Source organism: Eulemur rufifrons, chromosome 3 (genome assembly GCF_041146395.1).
Source record: "Eulemur rufifrons isolate Redbay chromosome 3, OSU_ERuf_1, whole genome shotgun sequence".
NCBI lineage: Eukaryota > Metazoa > Chordata > Mammalia > Primates > Lemuridae > Eulemur > Eulemur rufifrons.
In genome coordinates, this window is record NC_090985.1 from 25,083,003 (window position 1) to 25,106,677 (window position 23,675).

Sequence of the window (23,675 nt, forward strand, 5' to 3'; positions counted from 1 at the left end):
CGCGTGGTGCACAGATCGCGCAGCAACCACTCCACCAACAGCCCTGCCAGCCCTGCAGCCCCGGGTGGCCGCCCAGCCGCACACCGCACCTCGCGCATGCGCCGCCCTCACCCGCCTTCCCGGCCGCGCCCGCGGCAGCGTTGAGGCGCAGCACGTGGCGGCGGCTGCGCATGCTCTGGCGGAATTTCTCGGCTTCCCCGCGGGGATCGTGCTGGAGAAGGAGAGTCGCAGACCCGGCACTGTTGGTGTGGCTCTGGGTGGTCTGCAGGGCCCTGGAAGAGCTGCAGAGGAGGTGAGATTCGGTGGGAGGTGCAGGGGCCGGCGTAGGGACAGGAAAGCGCTCGGCCGTGCCCTTGGTGCTCATCTTCCTGGCCCCCCCCACCCCCGTCACGCTCTTGGTGAAGACCCTCCCCTCCGTGTGCCCCTCTCCCTCGGCGTTCCTCCACCCTCAGGTGTCCTCTCCCTCTCCGTGTGCTCTTCCCACTCGGTGTCCCCCACCTCTCAGCGCCCCTCCCCTCTTGCTGGTGTCCCCCTTTCTCTTCGGTGTCCCCTCCCAATCTGTGTACCCCCTTGGTGCCTTCTCTCCTTCCCACGACTTTCCTGGCCTGCTGAGCCTCCTGCTGCGGCCCTGCTCATGATCAGCTTCTTAGGAAAAGAGCCTGGGAATAGCCCTCGCAGATGGAACTTCTCTGCCCCCACCCAGGCCCCATGGTGTCCACTTTGTGTGCACTTGCCCTTGGGGCCTGACCTACTGAAGGGCTTCCTGCCTTGACCTGGAATCTACGTCCCCCCAGCCTTAGGAACTGAACGATGCCATCATGGAGCTGGTCTTTCCCACGTGTTATTCGTTTCCTGACGTTTTGATCTGCCTCCCTCCTCTTTCCTCACCTTGTAACTCCTCTAGTTTACAGCTTTTCTTTTGGTCTGAGGCATCTAAAGCCAAAGTACTCAGGTGTAATGGGCAAGCGGGATATCAAAATACTGTGCTTAATTGTGTGTGGGTTTTTTTACTTTTTTGTTTTTTTTGGAGACAGAGTCTCATTCTGTTGCCTGGGGTAGAGTGCAGTGGTATCATCACAGCTCACTGCATCCTCAAACTCCTGGGCTCAGGTGATTCTCCTGTCTCAGCCTCCTGAGTAGCTGGGACTACAGGCGTACCACCACCACACCTGGATACTTTTTGGATTTTTTGTAGAGATGGGGTCTGGCTCTTGCTCAGGCTGGTCTTGAACTCCTGGCCTCAAGCAATCCTTCTGCCTCGGCCTCCCAAAGTGCTAGGATTACAGGTGTGAGCCACAGTGCCTGGCCAATTGTGATATTTAAAAATATAAGCATATCATTTATAAAACCCAGGAAAATGCTCAGGACCAGTTAACTCTTCGTAGAGTGACTAATTACATAGTAATGGGGTCAAGAATAAATACCATCTACTGATTGTCAGAGCCAGTAAGGACTTCTCAAACAGTGCCTTTTCTTGTTTTGGTTGTGGGTTGATGTGAGCTATTTAGGCTGTGTTTTTGATGGTGACTCAACCAGGACCATCAGCAGCAGGCACAACAGGCCATAGAAGTTCCCTGCTGTATGACTCCAAGCTCACCTCCTTTAGAACTATCCTGCTGCTTGCCCTGAGGGCCTCTGTGATGTGTCCTGGCCTGTTTGTTTTTTACAGTTGGGGGTACACAGTCACATAAAGAAGAGGCGATGGGGGAGATGCAAGGGTCTGCTTGGAAGCACTTCTCAGTGGAGGAGAAGTTTGTCCTTGAGAGGTAACAATACTTTTGGGAATAAGTGGCCTTTGCTTGTTAATGGGGATGCTTTGCCTTCTCAACTTTTGTAACTTTCTAGTCTCATTTGACCTCATCACTGTGCTGGTGGAGAATGGGATGGGAATAGCTCTGTGGGCCTCTTGTAACACAGACACAGCACAGGTAGTGTCTGAGCTGGGAGTCTGGTGTCGGAATGCAGGAGGGAGGTGACGTTACCACTTTTCTGTACAGTTTGTTTCTTCCTGTCAAAGACATAATTTTGACATTAGCTTTTTAGTTTCTCCCTTTGGAGTTACATTAAATATATCTTTGATGAAAGGAAGAGAGAGAATACCGAGCAGATGAAGCTAGAAAACTCAAAGAAACAGAAAGTGAAGGAGTCAAACCAAAAAAATCAGGGAAGACAGGGGGAATACCAGGTTTGAATTTTTTATTTACTGTTTATGTTTATTTTTAAACTCAAGAGTCTTCAATATATTGCCTTCTTCATTTTGTTTTAACTCACAAAGCTTTTTATGAGGATTTTATGAACTTAAGACTTGTGATCATTTATTTTGATAACTTTAAAACTATGTACTTTTTGTTCACGTAAAACACATTTATTTCAAATTTTGGAATGGTTGGGTCTGCCTCCCACTTGCTGCTTCCATGTTGTGCATGGGGATTTAAAGTGAACTGGTGTTTTGGGGTGAGAATTAGATAATCCTGGTCTGTCTTAGGGGGGTTTTGGTTATTTGTTACTTGGAATCCTCTGATGAGGCTGCTGCCACCCATTGGGCTGGACTTTAAATGCATGTGGCCACTGGCTGGGGGGTCGAGGTGGCCTGGACCTGGACGGCTGACATCCTAAGAGTTACATTTGGTCTTCTCGGTGGCCACAGTGGTGGTGGTGGTCTTAGTGTTTTCATAGAAGTTCTAACTTTATTGTGACATGGAAATGCTCTCAGTATAACTGTTACCTTGTGACTTGTAGCCATACTTGAAAGAAGAAAATAAATTCTCCATTTCAGAAGAAAATCCAGGGCAGAATAATGTTACTCTCGGGTAAGGTTTGTTCTCTTTATCCCTCTCCTTTGTACAGCGAGGTGAAATGGGGATGGTGAGGAAAGGAGGGGGGGGATATCACCTTTCATCCTGAGAGTCTGGCCTTTGTGACAGAGTTTGGACCTGCACTCCTTGTTTTTATTCCAGTCTTTGCTTTCACTTGAGCAGAAGTTTGAGACTCCACAGGACTGTAGAGCAAGTAGGTTGGTAACAGGAGACGCCGTCTGACGCATGGAGCTCCAGCTCTTGTGTGTTTGTGTGAGAGCCGAGATGTAATGTGAGTGTCTGAGGTGAGTGTCTGAGGGGACTGGCGTCTCCCTCGTGTGCCGTGGCCCTTTTTGTTTGTTTGTTTTTGTTTTAGATAAGTGATTGTGTCAGAAATAATTGTGAACTTGATACCAATCAGTGTAACCACATCTTTCTCAAGGAATAGAACCAAAAACAATCCGGAAGGCCTCAGGCATACGGTTGTCACCGACCTTTCTTTACCTTGTTGGCTATTTTCTGCTGCTTTCTTGTATAAAATGGTGACATAAATGGCTCCCTTTGTCCAGCACAACAGAGAAGAAAGGCTGGTGGAAAAACTGTGTTAGGTTTTGCTTTTGAAAAATGCGATGCTGGTAAACATATCCGTGGCTTGACAGCAGGATTTGTGTGTCGGTTCATGGTGAACGGAATCTAAGTTAGGACACCTAGTTTGCTGTGTTGTTTTAAACAGGATATCCATTTATGAACTAAGCACCTGGCCTTGGAACACAGGGGTTTAATTTGATGATTTATCTGAGTCTCGTCAAACTGTGTTTACTAATTTCCTGTAATCTGCTCTCCTGGGGAGGAGACGGACTATTCCGTGTTACGTTCACCATCTGCTACTTCAGCATGCTTGCTGCTGTCCCCAGCCATGGCCACGTGAGCTGTGTGTCGCTTCTAAGTAGGCACGTGGGTACACGGGCCCATACTTTCCAGGTTGCTGACTCTGTTCAGGTGAAGGCAGAAACTGGGATTTTTTTATGGTGAAATGAAATAGCCCAAGTGTTAAATGTTGCTGCAATTGTATAAAATGCTTGGCTGTGCAAACAAAAATGTGTGTGCCCAGATTTAGCTCACGGGCCAGCAGTGCCACCTCTGAGCTGCAGGCTGAGGTGGGATTTGCCTCTATGCCTGGCGTTCTGTTCCAACTCTCCTTTTTCTCTCATGAAAATGATAGAAAGTTATAGAAACTTTACTTTTGTGGTTTTTTTTAATTTTGATAAAATTTACATAACATAAAAGTCCTCATTTTAACCATTTGAAAGCCTGCGATTCAGCAGCACTAAAATATATTCACAATCTTGTGCACCCATCACCACTGTCTAGTTCCAGAGCGTTTTCATCACCCTAAAAAACCCTCATACCTTTAAGCAATTAGTCCTGTTAAATTAAGTTTAGCCTAAAGCTGCCTGCTTATATATTTTAAGTTCAGTCTAAAGCTTTCTCTGCACATAGTGAACCGTCACCTAACTGGATGTGTAAACAGACTGTAACCTATTCTTGAAACAACTAGCCACGTCTCAGCCAATCACAAGCAGCTGACTGTTCACACCAGGCTCAGGTAGGCAAAGGCCTAGCTGTAACCAATCCAGCTATTTCTGTACCTCACTCAGTTTTCTGTAAGTCACTTTCCTTTTTCTGTCCATAACTGTTATCCAACCATATGCAACACCAGAGTCTCTCTGAACCTAATCTGCTTCTGGGAGCTGCCCAATTCTCGAATCATTCTGTGCTCAATTAAACTCTGTTAAATTTAATTTGTCTTGAGTTTTTCTTTTAACACTCTCATTTCCCTTTCCCTCAGCCTCTGGCAACCACTAATCTTTTTATTGCTATGGATTTGCCTATTATGGATTTTTCATATAAATCGTACAATATTTGTCCTTCTTTGTCTGGCTTCTTTAACTTAGAATGTTTTCAAGGTCCATCCAAACTGTAGCATGTGTTAGTACATCATTTTTGTGGCTGAAACTGTTCTGTTGTATGAATATACCACTTTTTGTTTATCTGTTCATCTGTTGATGGACATTTGGGTTGTTCCCACCTTTTGGCTATTGTGAATAATGAATATTTGTGTACAAGTATTTGTTTAAATACCTGTTTTAAGTTCTTTTGGGTGTATAGCTAGGAGAGGAATTTCTGGGTCATAAAGTAATTCTGTGTTTGACTTATTGAAGAACAAACAAACTTTTCTAAATTGGCTTCACCATTTTATATTCCTACCAGCATTGCGCAAGGAATCTGATTTTTATACATCCTTGTCAACACTTGTTATTTTATGTCTTTTTCATTATAGCCATCCGGGTTGGTGTGAAGTAGTATCATTGTGGGTTTGACTTGCATTTCTCCAAGGGCCAGAGATGTTGAGCATATTTTCATGTGTCTGTCGGCCTTCGGTGTCTCCTCTTTGGAGAAATGGCTATTCAGATCCTTTACCCATTTTCTAACTGGGTTATTTATTTTTTATTGTTGAGTGGTAAGAGTTTTTGTGTACTCCAGATACCAGACCCTCAGCAGATAGATGACTTGCGAACATTTTCTGTCTTTCTGTGCATTGTCTTTTTGCTTTCTTGATGATGTCCTATGAAGCACAGAAGTTTTCAATTTCAGTGAGTCCAATTTATGGGTTTTATCTTCAATTGCTTGTGCTTTTTGTGTCATTTTTTTTTTTTTAAAGAGAACCCATTATCTACTTCAGGGTCATAAAAATTTACACCTATATTTTTTTCTGTGAGTTTTATAATTTTAGCTCTTACACGTAGGTCTTTGATCCATTTTGAGTTAACATTTGGGTATGATGTGAGAAAGAGGTCTGACTTCATTCTTTGTGTGTGAATAGCCCAGCACCACTTGTTGAAAAGACCATTCTTTCCGCATCGGATGGTCTGGAATCCTTGTCGAAATCAAGTAACCATAGGTGTGTGGGTTTGTATCGACCCTCATTCAACCATTGATCTGCGTGTCCTTATGACAGAGCCACGTGGCGTGGCGTTGATCACTACAGCTTTGAAGTTGTGAAATCAGCAAGTGTGAATCCTCCACCTTTGTTCTTCTTTTTCCAGATTGTTTTGGTCATTCTTGGTCCCTTGTATTTCTGTGTGAATTTTAGGATCAGGTCGCCAGTTTCTGTAAAAAAGCCAGCTGGGATTTTGGTGGGGCCTGCGTTGACGTTTTCGTTCAGTTTGGGAAGCATTGCTGTCTTAAGCACAGGAAATCTTCCACGCCATGAACACAGGATGGCTTTTGATTTATGTAGGCTGTCTTTAATTTCTTTCAGCAATGTTTTATGGTTTTCGGTGCGTAAGTTTTGTACGACTTTTGTTAAATTTATTGCTTTATTTTTTTTATGCTATTGGAATTATTTTCTTAATTTCATTTTCAGTTTGCTCATTGCTACTGGTTAAAAATACAACCAATGTTTGCATATTGCATACCCTGCAACTCTGCTAGATTCATTTATTAGCTCTTGTAGTTTTTGTGGATTCTTTGGGATTTTCTATGGACAAGATCATGCCATCTGCAGATAAAGATGATGTACTTCTTTCTTTTTGATCTGGGTGCCTTTTATTTCATTTTCTTGCCTGTTTGCTCTGGGCAGAACCTTCAGTGTAGTGCTGAATAGCAGTGGTGAGCGCAGACATCTCGTCTTGTTCCTGGTCTCAGGGGAAGCGTCCAGCCTGTCACCATTGTGTATGAGGTTAGCTGTGGGGTTTTTGTAGATGTCTGTTCAGATTGAGGAAGTTCCCTTATGTTCCTAGTTATTGTTACCTGTAAGGTTTTTAAAATACCCCGGTGCTTCCTGTGGGTTAAAAGAGACTTAAAACTCAGTGATAGATGCGTGGCGTTAAAGAAGAATTTTTCATGACACTTGTCGAAGGTAATAAAGCAGACTTCATCCAAGAGGGACCACTGTGATGGGAGTTTTGCATAGGGGATAGGGATTGGGCTCAACTTGTAATACAGGGACACGTGGGGATTGATATCCCCAAAGCAGAGTGGGGGTCATTGGTTGGTAAATGACCAAGAGGACCTCAAGGGTAGGGGGATTCTTGCTGAAGGCAGGCAGGGTGACCAGCCATAGAGGGACAGGAAGGAGGAATCTGATCAGATACTGAGGGTTGGGGAGTTCTATTGAATTGACCCAGCAGGAGCCTTGCTGAAACAGGACTAAGCTGGTCAAGGGCAGAGCCCAAGGTCAGGCCTAGTCAGAACAAGGACACAGGCCAGGTGTGGTGGCTCATGCCTGTAATCCTAGCACTCTGGGAGGCCGAGGTGGGAGAATTGCTTGAGCCCAGGAGTTCAAGACCAGCCTGAGCAAGAGCAAGAGCAAGACCCTGTCTCTACTAAAAATAGAAAAAAATGAGCTGAGCATGAGGAAATGCACCTGTAGTCCCAGCTACTCGAGAGGCTGAGGCAGGAGGATGGCTCGAGCCCAGGAGTTTGAGGGTACTGCACTCCAACCTGGACAACAGAGCAAGACTCAGTTTAAAAAAAAAAGGAAAGAAAGAAAGGACTCAGAGGAGCCTGCCTCAAGCTTGGTCCAGGAGAGTCTTTGTCAGTGGGGATTTTTTATGATTCTGTTTCTCCATGTGCTGGGAAGTTTTCCAAAAAAGTTCTTAAAGGATGTAAATAAATGTTAAATTAAAGGTAAAAAGGGAACCAAAAAGTATAACCTCCTTATTTTATAGAGTTTGGGTTTTTTCTGTTAGCACAGACTGGGGTGGTCTTCAGTGTGTCCAAAAAGGAAAGAGAAGGTTGGGGGTTTTATTAGAGAAATGTTATGTGTTGATTGAAAGAAGGCTCATGGGCACTAGCGAGGGTCTGGGAGCTGGCAGGCTCAGCTTGGTGAGTGACAGCGGTGGGCAAAACTGGTCTTAGGGTTTCAGCAGCCGGGGTTGCAGATAATTCTTGGAGTGCATGCTCTGTGTCTGAGTGCTTTTCCCCCTGGTCCCTCAGCTGATTTAGTTGGGTGTGACAAGAATAACTCAGTTTTTATAATCCATTTTCATGTATTATTCTCTCTACTTTTTTTTTTTCTCCTAGATACAAAGTCTCGCTTTGTCACCCAGGCTGGAGTGCAGTGGTGCCATCACAGCTCACTGCAGCCTCGAACTCCCAGGCTCAAGTGATCGTCCTGCCTCAGCCTCCCGAGTAGCCGGGATGATACAGGTGCGCACCACCACACCTGGCTGTTCTCTCTACTTTTGTATGTGCTTGAAGTTTTCTCTAATAAAACATTAAACAGAGGCTTCTGGGCCCTACCCTGTTGATTTTGTTGGGTAGTTGTGTGGTGAGGCATTGAGAACTGCATCCTGAAGCTCCTCAGGGGATCTTGGCAGCTGCCCTGGAGACCTCTGACCCAGTTCTGGAGTGTTCTGTGTGGGTGGCTTAAACAGCATCTTGTGGTTTGCTCAAGGTCTGCAGGTCGATGTCTGAATGGGCTTGGCAGGATCCTCAGCTTGGGCCTTATGGGCCACGCTCAAGGTGTGTTGGCCGGGCTGGGCTCCTGCCCCAAGGCCCCAGGCTCCTTGGGGTGGTTGTAGGTCCTTGCAGCGATGGGACTGGGGGCCGGTTTCTTGCTGGCTGTCGGCTGAAGCCCACTCTTCGTTCTCTTCCACGTGGCTGCTCATTCTCATAGTCAGCAAGGTGCCTGAATCCAGTCTCTGACTCCCCCCTCTGTCACCAACTGGAGGAACTTTTCAGGGGCTCCTGTGGTTAAATCAGGCCCACCTGGATGTCCGCCTTCTGCCGACAACCACAGGGGTGACACTGGTGAGGGTCCTTGCTCTCTTAAGACCTAACCTGCCATGCCCCTGCAGGCCCCTGCATGCTCCAGGGTCAGCAGCCCCATAGCTGGGCCTATGGGAGAGGGCTGGGTGGGAGTCTGGTGGTTGAGTATGGGGCAGGAGGGCTGCAGGGATTACTGTGGGGTCCTGAGTGGCAGCTGTGGCTCAGGGCCATGAGGTCCTGGCCCATACTAAGGTGGGGACTCAAGAGTTTCTTTAAGTTCTCTTGTTGCCCCTTGAGTGCCCCCTGCCGTCCTCTCTTGGGACATGTTCTTCCTGTTGTGATTTCCTCACACATCTGCTGCTCAGTGTCCGTGAGAATGACTAAGGGACTTGAGAGCAGGGAGCTGGGTGGGGTAGGCCTGGGCTTGCCACCTGAACGAGAGGTGGGCCTTAGGGATGAGACTTTGCAACTCCAGGAATCCCACCATTGGCACAGAAGGAGGCCTTGGGTGGAGATCCTCTGGCCTGTGGGCCTGGTGTGGGGGACGGAGGCCCCAGCCAGGCCCCTGAGTCTCCTGTGCACCCTCCACAGCACCCACCTCCCCTCGGTGTGGGAAGACTCCGGCCACTGCAGCAGAGTCATGAAAGAGCCTGCTGAGTGTGCCCCAAGCTCTGGGACCTGCCGGCCGTGGTACTTGAGGCCGTGGCCTGGCCCAGCCTGCCTTGGACTGGGGGTGTCTCTGCCAGTCTCTTTCCATCATGCTTTGTAAACTTTCAGGAAGTTTTCAACATTTCTGGTCCACTAGCAGCCTGCTGTGGTTTGAATGTCCCCTTCAAAAGTCATGCAGAAATTTAATTGCCATTGTAATACTTACACTGATTAGTATTAATATTTAATACTAAATACTTAATTTTTTAAGAGGTGGGTCCTTTTAAAGGTGATTAGGAGATGAGGACTCTGTCCTCATGAATGGATTAATGTCATCTGGGGAGTGAGTGAGTTACCACAGGAGTGGGTTCCCGATAAAGAGAATGAGTTTGGCCCAATTTCCTCTCTCTGTCTTGTGTGCTTGCTTGTCCTCTGCCGTAGGATAATGCAACAAGGAGGCCCTCAGCAGATGCAGCCTCTTGATCTTGGCCTTCCCAGCCTCCAGTAAGCCAAATAAATTTCTGTTCTTTATAAATTACCCAGTTTATGGTATTTGTTATAGCAGCGGGAAAATGGACTAAGATACAGATCCCAACCTCACTTTTCTTTTTAAAGAGACAGGCTCTTGCTATGTAGCTCAGGCTGGACTTGAACTCCTGGGCTCAAGTGATCCTCCTGCCTTGGCCTCCTTAAGTGCTAGAATTACAGATGTGAGTCACTGTGCCCAGCCTTTTTTGTTTGTTTGTTTTTTGAGAGATGGCATCTCAACACGTTGCCCAGGCTGGCCTCAAACTCCTGACCTCAACTGTTACTCCCAACCCTCCCAAATATCTGGGACTACAGGTGTGTATCACCTCACCTGGCACAGCCCTCTTGTTCTCTGGTGTTGCTTTGTTTCTTTAAAGTGTATCCTTTTTGGCCGGGCGCGGTGGCTCACGCCTGTAATCCTAGCACTCTGGGAGGCCGAGGCGGGTGGATTGCTCAAGGTCAGGAGTTCGAGACCAGCCTGAGCGAGACCCCGTCTCTACTAAAAATAGAAAGACATTATATGGACAACTAAAAATCTATATAGAAAAAATTAGCCGGGCATAGTGGCGCATGCCTGTAGTCCCAGCTACTCGGGAGGCTGAGGCAGTAGGATCGCTTAAGCCGAGGAGTCTGAGGTTGCTGTGAGCTAAGCTGACGCCACGGCACTCACTCTAGCCTGGGCAACAAAGTGAGACTCTGTCTCAACAACAACAACAAAAAAAAATAAAGTGTATCCTTTTTATCATTTTATGGGATGTCGGCAAAGGAAAGCAGATTTGAGGGGCACTGCCTGGTCCGAGAACCCAGTCCCTGGTGTCCAAATGTGAATTTGAGTGGTAAAGGTACTGTGTTATATAGTCCCCTGAAGATAATTCATGTAGGTATTCTTGCATTTCCTGGGAGTTTGGAACAGCCTCAGATTTAGCAAACTGCTGTTTTCTTCCTCACTCCTGAACCGGAGAACAACTGGCTTTGGCTTCCGAACTTTGTGCAAACCCTCAGCTAAGAGCCAGCATCCCCTTGCTAGTTCCCCCAGGGTTCTGAAGTTGCATACGAGCACTTTAGAAGAAATGAACTTTACAGAAGTACCATTTACATGTGATAAGTCATATTCATCTATAGTGACAACTGGGTGAGTTTTGGCAGAAGTGTCCTGCAAAGCCACTGCACTCAGAGTACAGATGTGTCCCCTCCCTGCTTCGCATCCCCACCCCAGCATTTCCTCTGGCTCAGGACTTTCTGCAGGTGTTTCCTGCTAACGTGCTAATTGGACAAAATCAAACTTCTTCCAGATTCTACCTCCACTGTTTTGTGGGAGTCTTTTAAACATCAGCTTGCCACTGAAATAACAAATGGATTGTTAGATACAGTTGGTTTGAAAAACAATACCAATAATAAATACTTTATGGGACTTAAATTTAGATGAAGTATCTGATGAGTTGGATTTTACTGTTTTACTGACGACTGATTTTATCAGTGTGTTTTAAGTGTGAATTACTTTATTTCTTCTCTATGTTCTGATACTGTATAACATATTCTTGTATATTTTATGAAAGCCCTGAGTTGGTGCTAAACTTTACTACTCAAATTAAAGTAGACCTTATCTGTATTTTAATATAAAACAGGGAAAAACTCTGCTGAAATGTCAGCCAGAGGTGGGAGTATGGCCCTGGAGCCTCTGCTCCATGCCAGTGTGGGTGGCAGCAGGAGCCGCAGGGGCCAGCCTGGTTCTTTCTGTCAGTGTAGACTTTGTAACTGTGTCCTCCAGAGACCTGCAGGCTCCGATGCCCAGAATCCAGACCTTTCAGCACTCCACCAGGGACGCCTGAGGGCTCATTCCTGCAGGGCTCTGCCAAGCCAGGTCTGAGTGATCGTGGCAGCCAGTGGTGTCCAGGCTCTGCCCGGTGAGGACAGACCCTAGGAAAGGACCGGCTGATGACCCTGCAGTGGCGCTGTGCCTCTCTGTTTTGTTCAGGAATTGGGGTCTGTCTGTGGAGAATCTTCCAAGGGTGTCCTTTTTTCTGTCCTAGGTCATGCCAGAATCACATTGTGGAACGGGACCAGATGGGGAATGAGTTACCCTTTAACACGGCCCCTGGGTTTTTTATTACTTGGAAATTTAACCTTTTATTCTTTCAGATTCTTCCATCACAGACTAAAGCTTGTGATGATTGTTGCTGTGTTAAAACTATGTGTATATATCAAACCAGCACCCAGCACCCCAGGTATTGATGGATTTGCTTTAAACTATCGTCCTGTATTCTTTTAACCAAGCAACACTCTGCCCTGTCCCTTGGTGCTCGTCCACTCAGCCCCCTGCCAGCCTTGTTCACTTCGATCCACCTTGAGGTCAGCTTAGGCTCCCCTACTTCCATTGTGTTTGGTATCCTTGCTCATATCCTTGGATACTGGGCTTATCCTTAGCCCTTTGCATTTCTGGACAACAATGTGGCCTGACATGCTGATGTGAAAGTGTCTGCCCCTCTCACCCTTCCCCTGCACACCTGCAACGGGGATTACTAAAGGAGGCGGTGGTCGCCTTGGGTGTCCTTGTAACCATCAGCTGTTCCAGTAGCTGGGGAATGGGTGCTGCGTGGGAGGGTGTGCAGTGAGTGCCCATAGTGCTTTGCTGAATGAAGGAGTGGCTGAGAAGTGAGGGAGCTTCTTATTCTTGTCCCTTCGACTCGAGAGGAGTCGTGGTGGCCTTAGTGGCCAGCTGCTCTCAACCAGTCGGGGTGGTGTCTTGGGGTCTGCCTGAAGCAGCCTGCGCTCCTGCTGCTGCCCCGAGGAGCTTCCCTAGGGGTGGTGTCCCTCCCCTCCTCCTTCCTCAGGTAGGAGAGCTGGGCTGCTGCAGGAGAGAAGAGGCCTCCCCGGAGGCTGCTGCAGGCCTCTCCTGTCAGTACGTCCAGCAAGGAGCTTGGATTTCCATTGCCTTTCCCTCTGCAGTCTTCTGTTTCAGTGAAGTCGCTTCGTCCATCTTCTCAGGCACAGGCCTTGGTGACGTCTGCGACGGCTTCCCTGCCTGCGTCCTGCATCAGCTCTACCCGCAAACCCTGCTTTCCAGTCTTATTATAGTGAGACCCCTCCTCACCTGCCTCTGCTAGCCCGGGGTGTCTGAGGACCGTTTGTGGATGTCAACTAATGGGTGGGCACGTTTAGGTCAGGATGCCTGGCTCCCCCATAACCTAGCGCCGGGGGTCCCTGCTGGACCGACACGAAGCCTGGGCTGGTGCCCTGTGCCAGTCCTCCTCAGGCTGGTCTTCTCTGTTTAGCTTGGGTTTTGTTTCTGAATATATTCAGACTTACTACTACTTTAAAAGCTATTTTGAAGGACCATTTTTCCAAGTTGATGATTTCGAAACTCATTGTATCATCAGGACAGAGGTGGCCCTGGAGGATGACCAGGAGCTGCCCTTGCTGCAGCAGCTCTTTTGGCAGCCCCTGGAGGTTTCCTTTGGGCCGGGAGGTGCCGAGAGATGTATTGGAAGCTTGCGGCTTTGGGTGAACACTTCCACCCACTGGCTGGTGTTGGGATCAGAGTCAGAGGCTCATTCATGCCCCTGCGGGTAGATTTACCGTCACATTTGCCAAGCATGTTTTTAAAAAGGGGGAGGGAAAAGAACATTAAAAAGATGGGACACTTCTGTGAGATTATTTTGAATCTTTTGCCCAGTTTTTAAAATGGCAGGCTCTCTAAATGAGCAGCAGATTTATGTATTCATGTATAAATCTGTATTCTAGATTTGCACAGATCACCAAGCTAGTGAAGACTAATAACCATGAAAAGCTGTCCAAGAAAAGAGGCCAGGTAAGCATCTTAAATAGTAAATAAGTTTGTGAACGTGATTCTGACAAGCAACTTCATAGGCACTCATGCTTGGCAAGTGTGTATTCTTGCAAATACACAAAGACAAGGAATGAACTTAGTGTCTGATTTTCTAATAGAATTTTATTGTGAAATAAGTCAGTAGTGCCTGGATGGGGCGGTGGCACTGTCCCGGTGTCCTTCCCTTCGTGGTGTTTGTGCTTGAGTCGGGGTGGATGCTGGTGGCACGGCCTGCGCCTGACCCGAGGCTGGGAGCAGCCTCAAGCCGACGTCTTTGTTCACTGCCCTCAGTTCCTGCTCCTGCACAGGCCACAGGGGCTGAGATCAAGAAGCCATTTTCCGAAGCTCAGTGGAGGCATTTATTAGAACCTCACAGCCCTGGTTTGTGCCCCAGTGACGTGGGGCGGTCACTGCGGGTGGGGTGCTGAGCTGCCTTCCCCCCTCCCCTCAGATCTCTGGGTGGGCATCGCCTGTGGGGTGTGTGGCCCCACTCACGGTGTGAACACATCTTCTCTCTCCTGGGCAAGGTCCCGAGGCCATACGGAGGTCCTGCAGATGGGAGGAAGATGGCCCTCTGCGGACGCGAGGGGGTCTCTGATGGGCCCTGAGACCCAGGAGAAGAGAGTGAAGGAGACAGCCCTGCACAGTGTCTGGAGGAAGGGAGCCCTGGAGGAGGGCAGCTGTCAGCTCACAGACGCCAGCCAGGGCAAGGCTGTGTGAAAAGTGAAAAACAGAAAAAACCTAAAGGAAAAGAATCTGAAGAGAAGGGGAAGAAACATGTTGGGAGGTGAACAAGGGCAGTGACGCTGGAGGAGGGCTTCAGGGACAGGGGCCTTAGCTGCAGGGAGCAGGAGCATAAGAAAAAAGGGTGGCTGAGGCAGGAGCCGGAGAGGAGTGCACTGGAGAGGAAGAGGACGGACGAGCACAGTCGCCCCCATGAGACAGGAGCAGAGACAGGCATAGAGTGGAGGTGCAGAGCTGAGCCCTGCTGGGAGGACAGGGCCAGGCCCCGTGGGGAAGGAAGAGTTCCAGGAGGGAAACACACACACAGTGAGGACAAGGAGGGGAGAGAGGTGGGTTGAAAAAATCAGGAAAGAAGAAAATGAAAAATTAGATGGCACAAAGATAAGAGAGGAAACACAGGACAGTAGGTCCAAGTCAGAGACTCTGGTTTCCAGAAAGGAAACGAGAAGGAAGACCGACAAAGCTGGGGAAGGAGGGGCTGGAAAACCAAAGGAAGGAAAATTGGAAGCTAGCTACCCGGGGGAAGATGAATGGGCCAGGGAGAAAGAGCGCAGTGCGGGAGTGAGTGGGGCCCGGCTGGTGGAGGGCTGCCAGCAGGGAGGAGGACCGTCCGGGAAGCCCAAGGAAGAGAGCACCCAGGGCAGCAAGAAGCCAGCCAGAAGCAGAGAGACCTTGAAGGAGAGGGAGCCAGTGGATGGTGGGGTGTCCAGAGGGAAAGAGAAGGAAAAGGGCCAGGAGGCAGTCAGACCACAGACAGAGAGCAAGAACGGGCAGGAGAGGAAAGAGGAAGGCAGAAGGTGGAAATGGTACCCCACCCAGCCACCCACCCTGCTGCTGCTGCCCAGCCTCCCTCTCCCCAGGACAGGGACCACCCAGGCTGCTTTCCTGCAGTCAGGTCAGGGTGGGAATGATGTACAGATGTGGCACTGGCCTTTGCTGGCCCACTGTAGGCTGCTGGGGTGATGTGGGGTACAATCCAGAATGTTCTCTTGCATTGGCAGCTTGGAGCTATCGGTTTTCTGGATTCCAGTGACAGCTGTGAGGAAGCGCTTACCGTGTGGCATTGCTTTTGGTCAGTCCTTTGTAAGGTACGTTTTGGGGTATCCATTTTTCACATGAGGAAACTGAGGTATAGAGAAGTTAAGTAACTTGTCCAAGGTCACACAGCATGAGGTAGAGGAGCAGACATTGGGCTCGGCCACTCTGTAATCGTTGCTCTCACCCCGGCTCTGCCTGGACGTGGGCACGAACCACACAGCTGTCCCCGGGAGATGTGCAGGGCTTAGTGTGAGAAAAAAGGCGTGAGCCATCTCAGTTTATTATATTGAAATGACAATATTTTGGATTTATTGGTTGAAATGAAATACATCATTAGACTTCATTTGATCTGTTTGTTTTGCAGTGTGGCTTCTGGACACATGTGAACTCCACTCGGGGCCTGCGGGCAGTGCTGCCTCCTACTTGGGAAGCAGTCACTGCACAGCTCTGGGGCTGCAGGGTTGGGGTGGAAAGGTCTTTTTGGGTGTCAGCTCTGACAACAGCTGTTTGATTCTGGGAAGATTACTTAATTTTCTAAGCCTATTTTCTCTCTTGAAAGTTGGGAATCCTCTTGCCTGTTCCAAGGATGTGCTGTTGAGTAGGAGCCTGTGTGTGAAGCCTGGTTCCTCCTTCCATTGGATAATCCTCTGGTGGTCTGGAGAGAAAGAGGGCACATGGGGGGTGGGGAGAGGCCATAAACCCTATGGATATTGGCAGGTAGTTCGTAGAAACCCATCCTGGTCTGTAGGACCAGGGCTCTTCAACCATGGCTCTGGCTAAGGGCAGCAGGGTGCTTGTCCACACCTTCCCCACCATTTTGACTACAGCCATCCCAGTGCCAGGTAACATCATTGTGGGTTTGATTTGCATTTCTCCGAGGGCTAGAGATGTTGAGCATCTTTTCATGTGTCTGTTGGCCATTGGTGTCTCCTCTTTGGAGAAATGACTATTCAGATCCTTTACCCATTTTCTAACTGGGTTATCTGTTTTTTTTTATTGTAGAGTGATAAGAGTTTTTGTATACTCTTTAAAAGAAAACCCATTGTCTAATTCAGGGTCATAACAGTTTACACCTATGTTTTTTTCTGTGAGTTTTATAATTTTAGCTCTTACATGTAGGTCTTTGAACCATTTTGAGTTAACATTTGTGTATGATGTGAGAAAGAGGTCTGACTTCATTCTTTGTGTGTGGACAGCCCAGCACCACTTGTTGAAAAGACCATTCTTTCCGCATCGGATGGTCTGGCATCCTTGTCGAAATCAAGTAACCATAGGTGTGTGGGTTTGTATCGACCCTCATTCAACCATTGATCTGTGTGTCCTTATGACAGAGCCACGTGGCGTTGATCACTACAGCTTTGAAGTTGTGAAATCAGCAAGTGTGAATCCTCCACCTTTGTTCTTCTTTTTCCAGATTGTTTTGGTCATTCTGGGTCCCTTGTATTTCTGTGTGAATTTTAGGATCAGGTCGCCAGTTTCTGTAAAAAAGCCAGCTGGGATTTTGGTGGGGCCTGCGTTGACATTTTCGATCAGTTTGGGGAGCATTGCTGTCTTAAGCACAGGAAGTCTTCCACGCCATGAACACAGGATGGCTTTTGATTTATGTAGGCTGTCTTTAATTTCTTTCAGCAATGTTTTATGGTTTTCGGTGCATAAGTTTTATACGACTTTTGTTAAATTTATTGCTTTATTTTTTTTTATGCTATTGGAATTATTTTCTTAATTTCATTTTCAGTTTGCTCATTGCTACTGGTTAAAAATACAACCAATGTTTGCATATTGCATACCCTGCAACTCTTGCTAGATTCATTCATTAACTCTTATAGTTTTTGTGGATTCTTTGGGATTTTCTATGGACAAGATCGTGCCATCTGCAAATAGAGATGATGTACTTCTTTCCTTTTAATCTGGGTGCCTTTTATTTCATTTTCTTGCCTGTTTGCTCCAGGGAGAACCTCCAGTACAGTGTTGAATAGCAATGGTGAGCGCAGACATCTCATCTTGTTCCTGATCTCGAGGGAAGCATCTAGCCTATCACCATTGCATATGAGGTTGGCTGTGGGGTTTTGTACATGTCTTTGTTCAGGTTGAGAAAGTTCCCTTCTATTCTTAGTTTCTTGAGTGGGTATTTTGTTTTGTTTTGTTTATCATGGAAGGGTGTTGGGTTTTGTCAGATACTTTTTCTGCCTATTGAGAGATCTTACGGTTTTTGTCCTGCCACATTTTCTTTTACAAAGCCTGAGAATCTAAGTTGGAAAACACACTGGCCTCAGGATTCTGAGAAGGAATAGTGGGCCTGTGCTGGGATTTACTTCTTGGTTTGGAAAAAGGATTGTAAGGAATAATATATGCATCTGCCCTTAGCAGCATCTGTGGGAGGTGGGCCCTTAGGAAGGTCGGTCCCCTCAGCAACTGAGTTGCTCATTCTGAAATGTTGGGGGCACCTGCAAAGCCTGCCTCAGTCCTAAAAGCCAGGAAGTGCAGCCCATCGCCTTTGTTCATGGCTTTGAGCCGCGAGACATCTGTGGACACTGAGTTGGCTGGTGGCCATGGGAGGGCTACAGGCCCACCTCCTTCCCTGCCTGTCTCCACTGCAGCCCACCAGGTATGAGGGTGAAGATGCGTGTGAGTTCAGCTACTTCCCAAAGTCCTGGCACCCCCATTTTACAGTTGAAGAAGGCTGCACAGCCAAGAGAGGTGGAGCCAGTGTGTCCTGCTGCTGGCCCAGGGCTGCCACCAAGTGCTGGTCTAGAGGTTTTGCAGCTTGGCCACACTGCCCAGTGGGGACACCCTGGCCAGGCTAGCATTGGGGACTGTGAGTGCAGGGAAGGAGACCACAATTGTGATTGCTCATGGTCTGTGGTCTTGGGGTGAGGGGCTGGTAGCAGTGCTGATGGTGCTGGACTTCAGGGCAGGTGTTCACAGGCACCTCCTGTGGGGCTGCACTGGCTGGATAGCAGGGGTGTCTGTCGGCTTCTGTGTCCTGGACATGCTGGGGTTTGGTACCTGCTGCTGCTTATGCAGCCTCATTGTGCACGGTGGGGCAGGGCCCCTGACAATGTGAGGACCCCTTCTCCTGAGGTACAGGGAGAGCCCATGCTTAGGAAGGACCTGCCAGGTGCCCCTGGTCTAGGAGGGTCTGGGGAGAGAGCAGTGCAGTGGTGGTGTGTGAGCTGTGGGGCGTCCTGAGCTGCAGGGTCAGCGGGACTGGATTTGGATCTAGGTCCCCAAATGCAGCGTGGGAGTTTTGCTGGACCACGAGTGCAGGCAAACCAGCGCTGCAGCAGGACCGAAAGTGGCCCTGCTGCACACACCTTTCTACAGGCCTGGGGTCCAGCGGGTCACCTGGCTTGCTGGCTTCTTGCCAGGCGCGCCTTCTCCCACAGTAGCGCCCCCTGCCCCAGCACCGCAGCACCGCGCCCTAGCTACCTGCGTGGGGCGGGGTTGGGGCGGGACTGGGGGCCGGGCTGTTGGGTGGTGCCTGGGAAGGGGCGGGGCCAGCACGACTGCCTGACGGTCTAGCGTGGCGGATGCGTGCGGTTTGGGCTGGGCGCTGGCTCCGGACAGCGTACGCTTTGCTAGGGGACACCTCACGCCGCTCGGCCTCCCGGGGCGCTCCCCGCCGGCGCAGGACGCAGAAGGACTGCAGAGCTGGGTAAGGCGGCTCCGAGCCCTGGGCTAGGTTAGATACAGAAAGTCGGTGCCAGGTCCAGTGCGGCGGCCTTGAGTTTCTTTGCTTTTCACTAAAAGCTGGGCCACGTAATCCAAGAGGTGGCGTGTAGTTGTGTTACCAAGGACCAGAATCCCCTGAACGACGTGTTGCCCAGATGTGCAGGCCCCGCCTGACCTCACCCCTGCTTCCCCCTTTGGGTTTTCGTCCCACTTTATTTTTTTAGTTCGGTTTCATCTTTGATGCGGCTGTGGCTGGGCTTCAGCACAGATGTTTGGTTTTTTTTTTTTTTTTTTTTAGACAGAGTCCCCCTCTGTTGCCCGGGCTAGAGTGCCATGGCGTCAGCCTAGCTCACAGCACAAACTCCTGGGCTCAAGCAATCCTTCTGCCTCAGCCTCCTGAGTAGCTGGGATTACAGACATGTGCCATCATGCCTGGCTAATTTTTTTATATATGTATTTTAGCTGTCCAGATCATTTCTATTTTTTAGTAGAGACAGGGTCTCACTCTTGCTCAGGCTGGTCTTGAACTCCTGACCTTGAGTGATCCTCCCGACTCGGCCTCCCAGAGTGCTAGGATTACAGGCCTGAGCCACCGCGCCTAGCCTGGTTTTGAACTTTATGGAAAGCTTATGTTGCCGTTGTGGTCTTCTGAGACTCTCGCTCTCCTGGAGTCTGGGTTCTCAGGTCCCCAGGTGTTTCCAGGACCGATTCTGCATGAATGCCGGGCACTCACGGGTCATCTCTGTGCCCTTGGCCAGTCTCCCCATTTCCTGTCCCTCAGTGTTTATAGAATGGTGTCTTTCTAGGCTGGTCATCTGTCATTCATTTGCAGCCAGGAGCCCGGACAGTTGCCCAAGGCCATACAGCGGAAATGCCCTGTTTGCCTCAGAGAGCCCAGAGAGCCCAGGGACAGGCAGGGAGAGAGGTCTGGCCCGTGCGGAGCGGGGCTAGCCTGCAGGCCCCTTTGCTAGTGTGCGTCTCTTAGTAGCTGTACAGGCAGATGCTTTCCCAAAAGAGCTGCTGAATTGCGGTTGGGCAGGCGTGGGTAAGTAGGTTTGGAGCAACATCTCCCTTTTAAAGCCACTTGCTTCTGATGGCTGTGCTTGGTACCTGGATCTCTGAAGGACGATAGAGTGCTACCACCATGTGCAGCACTCCACCACCCACCTGCCTCGGTGGGCTTGAGCACAAACCCAGTCTTCAGAGCTGCTTGGCTGCTGGCCAGCAAGGTGTTGAACCTTGACCTCAACATCCTCATCTGTGAAATGGGGATGATTGTATGATTCTACCCAGGAGGCTTTGGTGAAGAACTTGGCAGTCAGGGTTTTGTTGGTCAATTCTAAGATGCATGTGTTTTCACATTTTCTCACATCTGAAACTGGGATGCATCTTAAGTCAATTCTGTGAGAAATTGGCCAGGCATAGTGGGACCTGTAGTCCCAGCTGCTTGGGAGGTTGAGGTGGGAAGATCGCTCAAGGCAAGGAGTTTGAGACCAGCCTGAGCAACACAGACCCCATCTTTGCCAAGAAAAAAAAGAAAAAAAATTATCCGCGTATGGTGGTGTGTACCTGTAGTCCCAGCTGCTGGGGAGGCTGAGGCAGGAGGATCACTTGAGCCCAGGAGTTCAAGGCTGCAGTGAGCTGTGGTGCACTCCAGTCTTGTGACAGAGCGAGACCCAGTCTCTTAAAAAAAAAGAAAATCCACTGTCTTAGTAGCATTCCTATTGGCCCTGCCCTACATATGCTGGAATAGGGCAGGGGGTTTATTGAAGGCCCTAAAACCATAGATAGTAAAATAGGTGGGGCTGTTCGCATGGGACAGATGGAATCAGCAGAGGCCCTTCTCCCCCACCCCCACCCCCAGGCTTCCGGATTTGGGCAGCTCTGAGTGTTTGTGAAGCAAGGTGTGCTGCCTGCAGTGTCTGCCTTGGGACAAGCCCTGTCCTGTGCTCCCCTCCCCCACCCCTCACTACCTACACATATCACGCATTCAGTCACCAGAGCCTCTTGATTCCACCCTAGGGTGTTCTTAAACCCATCACCTTCTGGCAGGTTATCAGCTTCTCCCACATCTGCCCCTGTCTGACCCTGCTGGGTCCCTCCTCTGCAGAGACAGCCAGCGCCCTTTCAGAAATGTCTCATGTGCCTCCCATCCTTCTCAGCCCTTCAGAGGCTTCTGCTGCTCTTAGGAACTCATCCAAGTGACCAGGCCCATGGGGGCCCGCTTGGCCACAGACAGGTTCAGCATGGGTCTCCTGGCTCTGGCAAACCTGCTGTGTGGTCTGGGCAGGCTACTGCTGTCTTCCTTGGGAAGCATGTGTCTGCCATCTCCATTCACCCACCGTGGCCCTGACCCTCCCACCAAAGCCCCGCTAGCTGAGGCTGCTGCACTGCTGTCCCACGTGCTGGACTTGCTCTTCTCTGAGCTCTGTTGACAGAGCTGAGCCTTAAGGGGCAGAGAGCCCTGCCCACACCACTGCCAGCCGAGCCCCATTCCTCTTTCCCTCTACCAGGCACGTCTCGGCATCTGAGTTCAGCTTGTGTCCTCCCTGTGGTTCCTTGGCCATCTGTGTGTCCTCAGGACCTAGCGCAGCACTGGCTCAGGGCAGACCCTTGGGAGATCTCTCAGGCCCAGATGGATGGACGAGGGGCGTTCATGTGGAGAGTCAGGACAGGCGGTGGCCACCGTGCGGGGCCATGTCTCTCTGCCTCCAGAGCCAGGCTTGCATGGGAGGGGATGCCCTGGAGAGGAAAGTCCTGTCTCCAGAAGATCTGGGGACAGACTGGGACAGGGGACCTCAGCAGGGAGCCATCTGGGGGCATGTTGTGCTGGTGCCTACCTAACAGGTGGTGTCCTATACCCCATGAGGAGCCCTTCCCCAGAGCCCCTGAGGTGCCCTGCCCCACTCCTCTGTGGGGCCACAGTCACATGCCCTGCTTTCTGCCATGTCCTACCTGTCTCACCTCTCGTCTCCAAGCTGCCTTCACAGTGCACAGCCAGGCCCTTTAGCAAATGAAACAGTCACACGGAGAGGTTCTGTGGGACACTGTCAAGATGTTCCGCAGGATTCTAGGCCAGCTCTGAGGGGGTGCAACTGGGGAGAGGCCGGTGAGCCTCAGAGAGGAGCATTCCCTACCCCTTTCCCACTCAGCCAAGCTCGCCTGAGTTGGTGACGCAGCAGCACACCTGGCCAACACAGGTAGTGAGGTGCAGTCAGGTAGTCAGGCGCCCAGAAACGGGGGTCTGAGGTCAGGCGGGTTCGACTCCTGCCTGGCAGCCCCAGCAGGGTGGCCACCTGCCTCTCACCTGGCTCTTTAGGCCTTGTTTTCCTCCCCTGTACAGTGGAGGCCACAGTGCCCACCTGTCAGGAGCCACGTGGGCAAAGGCAGAACAGGCTCAGCCCAGGGCCTGGCCCACAGTGTCAGCACCCACGGGAGTGACGCATTCTGGTTTTGTGTCTTTTTAGGTGGGAAGAGGAGAAGAGCACAGACCGGGTAAAGTGGAGACAGCTCGAGCACAGAGGCCCATACTTCGCACCCGCATATGAGCCCCTTCCGGACGGAGTTCGTTTCTTCTATGACGGTGAGGATGCCAGCGAGTGGCCTGCCCCTGGCTGTGATTTGCCCGCCTTCACCCCTGGGTGGGGCCCCCGTGTTGGTACCAGACTCCCTCCCTCAGACCCAGCTGCAGTTTTCCTCATGAGCATCAATGGTTGGCGCACTGACCTTCCCACACGTGGTGTGCAGGGGCCGCTTACCCGGGCTGGAGTTCAGAGGCTCCTGATCCACTGGCCGACGGCACAGAGGGCAGCAACAGTGTGGGGGCTTGCGTGGCATCCCCCAGAAACCACGGTGTGTGCCAGGCTGCAGCGGGGAGGTGGTAAAGCTCACCTAGCTGGGCGGGCAGAGCCATCCCCTTCCTGCTGTGCCCTGGCGGCTCTCCTGAGGCTGAGTCGGCTGTGCGGGTTTGTGTGCAGGACTAACCTCTGGGCGAGCCGTCGCTCTCTGTGTTCCGAGTTTGTGGGTATATATACTATATTCACATGCACACATGTGTTCACAGTTACAGGAGCGCTGAGCCATCTTCAGAGTCGGGACCCCCGGGGACACCCTCCCTCACCACCCTTAGGCCCCCATCCTCTCCACCCCAATGCCTGGGAGCTTCTGATTGGTTCTTGTGCTGCTTGTTTTAGCTGTTTGAGCCCATTTTCTGCATCTCACTTAGAAGAGATCTTTCAAAAAAAGCAAATTTCTCCTTTGGGGTCCAGGCAAGTGCTTAGCAGCCCGTACTTGCGGCCTTATCACTCTGCCCCTCCCGGCAGGCCCCTGCCCGGGGTGGTTGATGGCTGGCACCTTCTCATCCCTCTGCACCTCTTATCTTTTGCTGGGGGCTCTTGGAGCACTCACCTCCCTGGCCCTGCTGGGTCACACTCACACTTGCACTTACTGAACTCCCTTGATGTAAGTTTTGTTTAAAATCTGTTTCTCTGAGCTATAGAGACTCTTGCTGGCTGTGCTTTCAGAGCCCAAGCACCCGTGTGGGCTCCGGGTAGGAGTGGGGGCTGCAGGGGACTGCACTGAGCGCTCCCTGCTGCACCAGGCCATCCCAGCAGCGCCTGCCCAGGGTGTCCTACCAGGCCGCTGCTGGC

The 23,675-nt window shown here is 50.2% G+C and overlaps 1 protein-coding gene across 1 annotated transcript in view; it reads left to right on the top strand.

Annotated features, from left to right (window-relative positions):
• The first annotated feature begins 268 nt into the window (after positions 1 to 268).
• The window catches only part of TOP1MT (DNA topoisomerase I mitochondrial), a 37,869-nt gene continuing 14,462 nt past the window's right edge, over positions 269 to 23,675 (top strand). Inside the window, exons 1-2 of the mRNA XM_069465932.1 lie at positions 269 to 292; positions 22,494 to 22,609. The gene's annotated coding sequence lies outside the window, so the exon portion shown is untranslated. The remainder of the gene's footprint in view (positions 293 to 22,493; positions 22,610 to 23,675) is intronic.